Below are 5,389 nucleotides of genomic sequence, written 5' to 3' on the forward strand. Positions count from 1 at the left end.
TTTTTTATTTAAAAAATAAAATCTTTTTAAGACGTGAAAATATAACTAGTCCTATTAATCATAAGGAAGTGAAGTGTAGCCCTTACGTCCGACACTGCATCATACCTTACAATCTGAGTTAAATATTATTTCATTTTTTTGTTGACTCATGGATGCTTGTTGTTTTTGTTTTTTTAATATGTTTTAAATTGATATATAATGAGAAACTAATTAATTACATATTTTGCTTCAAAACTAAATATTTATTAAAAAAATGTTGTAGTATGTATACAAAGAGTGTATTGTTTATGCATTTACCTTTTTGATGTAGTTATAATTATATGTTACAATCGTGATAATTATTGTTACTAATGCAATTATTGATAACAAAAATAAAATAACTATACAAGAAAGTAATGAAAATTACGTACCTCTCATAGCGAATCCAAGAACAATGAAATGCTGCAACACGAAAAAGGTGCAAAAAAGGCTAACCAGTGCAAACAGACATATAGTGGAGGTAGGGACTTTGTATAGCACAGACTCAAAGACATCGCTTTGGACATGTATATGAAGCTTCTCTACAATGTATACTAATGCAATTATAATTCCTCTCGAGTTTCTTTGTATTTTTTTCTCATTTTTTGGGCGGTTTTCTTGTGTATGGGAGATCTTGAATTATTGTGGATTTCTTGGTTTTTGGTTGGATAAATATGTGTGAAAGATAATGTCTAGAGAAGAGAAAAATGATTGAAAATTGAATTTTTTGATTGAGAGGATTGTTGTGATGTAGTAGATTTTGATGTTGGCGTGGATGAGAGATTTTGTGGTCGTTGTGGATGAGAGATTTTGTGGTTGTTGTGGATGAGAGATTTTGTGTATGGAAGATGATGTTTAGGGGATTGTGGATCCGTTAAGAAAGAAAAAAATGGTATAAGCATTTTTTCTTTTTCTCCCCTCTTAAGGGAAGACCCCATCTATTTATAGCCAAAACCATATGAACACCAATTAATTTCTAGGAGAACATTAAGGAATTTTTTTTCTAATTCCCAATCTGATTTTTATCACACTTAAATGCAAGTTTTAATAGCCAAATTTTTATACTCAATCAATGTATTTAATTCCAGCACATGGCCAAATTGCAAAAAAAATCAATCAAAACCCAAATCTTTCAAAATTCAAATCTACGAAAATGGATTAAATATATGTCATTATGATGGATCATTCATTAAATATTCATATCTCTTTTATCTCTTTATTTGCTGAAAATAATTTCCTTTGGAATCAATTGAAATAAAATTCGTTAAGTGCTAATGAATTCATTTATTTGATTTATTACCCCTTTTTCTAACAAAAATCAATTCATGGAATGTAATCGGATTCACATAACATATATATTTGAGTTGATGAAATTTGTATTAAAAATATTTATTGAAAACTTTGTTTTTTTTGAAGTATTTTTGGACCGGACAAAATTGGGTATTCACAACTTTTAACACAAGATTCCCACATAGATCTATCGACTTCTTGTCACTCTAATACTCAGTTGAGCCGTTGAACCATCGGCTGTGATATCACTTGTTGGGAGATCTTCTTCCATGTTCTAAATTATTTTTCCACGGGCTAAGCGAAAAAATCATATAAGTGAGTTTGACATCTCATCTTGACCCAAAACTTTAAGATATTAGATTTATAGATTCATCCAGTTATATGTTCTTCAACTCGTCTACTTTTATATAATGTAAGGTTTTTTCATTCACACTTGAAATACCTAACCCAAACTTAACCATTAAGACAATTTGCTAATGTTTATGTTGGTTCATGTGGACTCTCAAGGGTACAATGAGTTGCCACACCAACCTTTGCAACTTAGGTAACTTGCTATTAATGCAAGGTTGGACAAGACTGAAGAGGAATTGAAGAGCATAAATCATGACAATCAAATTGCTCTTTCTTCCTTATTAGATATCAAAAGTCTTGTAGAGAACAACTTTGAATGATTGATTCAGATTAGGGTTTTGACCAACGAAATGAACTTAATAGAAGTCATTTATGAAGCAAGGAGAACTAACCAAGCCTTTATGAGCTATATTATTATGGGTCTTAAATCAATTAATTACTATCAATACACTTAAAAAAGTTTTTTTAGAGAAATAATATTTTATAAATCAATTGAATCAAAATTCAATTAAAATTTCATGAAATTATTTAAGCATTTTATATTTTATTTTAAAATTTTAATTCTTAAAACAATTGTAGCATTGCATACCATTTGACATGTGTATAATTTAAATTCTAGATATGAGAGAGATTTAAAATGATGATAATTCTAAATATGGGGTGATTATTTATAATAACATAAGGCATTATATTTATTGTGTTTATATTACGAACTCAAAAATCACCCATTCTCATTTATTCATTTACAAAGAAGGGTATAAGTGCTATATATATTGAAGCAAATTGCCTTGTAAAAATAGAAAAGGAACTAATTGAAAAACAAACTCTAACTAATTCTCCTAGCTTTGAATATCAAGCTATTACAAATGTGTTAACCAACTAATCTTTTGTCCGCTACTCCATACTAAGTCACCATCATACTTTCAATAGCCCCTCAAGCTGAAGAGTAAATGTTAATTACTCCAGCTTGAAATCTTGATTTTAAGCCATAACAATGTGATGGATTATCTGAATCTCGATCCTAATGTGATTGGATTCTCAATCATTTGGTTATGTTATTGGTTAGAAATTTTGACCATATTTTCATGGAATCTCATGATTCTACATTGTTGAAGCTTCATAGTTGTAAAATACACATTTTGATGATATTGTCTGTGTGAGGGAGAGAGGGGTAAGAAGTAGAGTATGAACGAAATGACTTTTTGTTGTACAAAACCATAACCTTTAGGTTGGCCAGCAGCATTTGTAGTTATTCTTGTTGGGTCTGCTTTGTATTCAAGATAAGAAATTGTTCTTCTTGTGTTGAAGATAAAAACTCTAGCAAGCTTTTCAATTGTATTTGCATTAAGGCTTCTTGGTACTAATATTGGTGTGGTGGCTCCGGGAAGGGTTGAGAACACTATAAGGCATCTACACGATCTGGAATTGGCAACCCGAAAAGAATATGCTAGGAAGTGCAAGGCTGGTAGGAGGAGCTCGAAAGCAGTATCATAAAAATCCTTTCTCTTAATGTGAGAGGTTTGGGGGGTTGGTGAAGAAGAAGGAGATTAATAATTTGATCAGAAAGGAGAAGGTTGATTTCCTTTGTCTTCAAGAAACAAAGGTGGAAACAGTTACTAAGGAGTTGTGTAAGAGACTTTGGGATGATTTAAATTTCGATTAGAGCTTTCAACCTTCGGTGGGAAATTATGGTGGTATGATCAGTATATGGAGGGTTGACAAATTTTCTGCTTTGTGTTCCTTTGGTGGTTTGAGCTTTCTGGGAGTGACAGGATTCTGACTTAACGATGTGGAGCCCTGTCACATTGTTATTATTTATGCTCCTTGCATAAATAACGACAAACTTCTTCTTTGGAGAAAATTGGTTCTTCGGAGGAGTTCGATTCAGAAAAATGTTGAAAATTTTTTTTGTAGAGGTTTTTCCCCCTCAACAAATTGTCCCCGGCAACGGCGCTAATTTGTTGAAAGCGTTTTTTCCTCTTTGGTGTGTTTTCTTTATTTGGTTAAGTAAGCGAACTCGGTTTTATTCTTTGTTCGCCATCTCGGCTTTGTTGAAATAAATTCCAACGCTGGTATAATGGTTTCAAGAATATTCCAATTACAACTTACTTCTAATAATCATATGAATAAGTTATTCCTTCTTTGCCCCATCTCGACTTTGTTAGAATAAATTCTAACGCCGATACAATAGTATCGAAGCAATCCCCTATTACATAATTATTAAGTACATTTGAATACCATCTCGGTTTTGTGGAATAGATTCCAACACCAGTTTAATGGTACTCTAATGTACAAAAGTGATGAATAGTTAGTTGTTTGAAACAAATAAATAAATAAAGAACAAAAGAATAATAAAGTTAAGTGACCATTATTTATTTACTCCCTTTCAGGTTCCTTTTATTAACAAACCAAACTTCTTCCTTAAGGAAGGTTGGTATTAAAGAATAAATAAATTGCGGAATGTAAATAACAATAAATAAAAGTTAGTTAGTTAGCTTCATCACTTTTGTATATTAAAAGGTGTTTCAACAAATAAATTTATTGATAACACTTAACTATTTTAAAATTTACACCTCTTTCAAGATTCAATTGTAGTATAATATAGAGTTATGCATATTCAAACACCACTGCGTCACGATGTTTTCTCCCTCACCTGAGTGTGTCGGGTCGCTACGTTCTCTGTTTGCAGGTGAGCTTAGTTGATCTGATCTCCTATCGAACTCTTCATTACGCCAAAATAATGTTAATTAGTTAACTGACGATAATTATTCTACTTACGAAATAACTTTTTATGCGAAGATAAAACTTCCGATTTAAAATGAATTTAATTGCTTTCATCCATCCGATTCAATGTTGAATATCCTTGGATCATCATTTGTCACCGAAAGTCTTACAATCAAATAACACTTTTTAAAGTGAGATTTTCAATAAAACTTATACCAGAATTATGTCGTAATCCGTGGATATATACCAGGCTAGATCCCAGGAAAGAGAGGTGGGTCGTAAAGACACCCTTAAATACCAAGTCTTTCCTTAGACAGAACATTTCTAGACATGTATTCCCACTTCATTACATTTTTCTTATAGTTCATAAATCTTATTTTTTTGTAAGTAAAACATTTTTACTAAAACTAACCTTTTAAAAATAAGATCATTAAGCTAGAGTTATCATTTTTAAAGTAAGTCAATTTAAACAAAATCAATGCTTTTAAATCAATAATTTTTAAGTAAATATTACCATTTTAAAGTAAGTTCACTGAACTAAGATTCAACATTTTAAAATCATTTTACCATCTAAGACTACATAACACTTTAAGTTTATAAAGTCAAGACTTTTAGGTAAATCTCATTATTACAAGTATACTACTAAAACAAATTTTCATGAACATCTTAACCCCTCCTAATTTTTTAGGAAAAAACCTCAAGGGTTAGTAAGTGTTATTTTCATAGTCATGAAAAAGAATGACTCTTAATTTAATATTATACACTAAACATCTTTTAGTTATTCTTACCACTTTAAAGTCAAGACTTTATTAAATCACCTTTTATCCCAAATCATTATTTTAACTTGGAAATCAAAGAGTAAAATATGCTAAACTACTTTTAAAACAAGATACTTTCTAAAAATGAAACATTTTCAACAACAACTCATCAACATCATAAACTTTCAAGAATAAAATACAAACTTTTTCCTAAACACATTAAAGGTCTCTTTGATGTTAAAATCATC

The sequence above is a fragment of the Lupinus angustifolius genome, unplaced genomic scaffold, assembly GCF_001865875.1.
Source record: "Lupinus angustifolius cultivar Tanjil unplaced genomic scaffold, LupAngTanjil_v1.0 Scaffold_415, whole genome shotgun sequence".
NCBI lineage: Eukaryota > Viridiplantae > Streptophyta > Magnoliopsida > Fabales > Fabaceae > Lupinus > Lupinus angustifolius.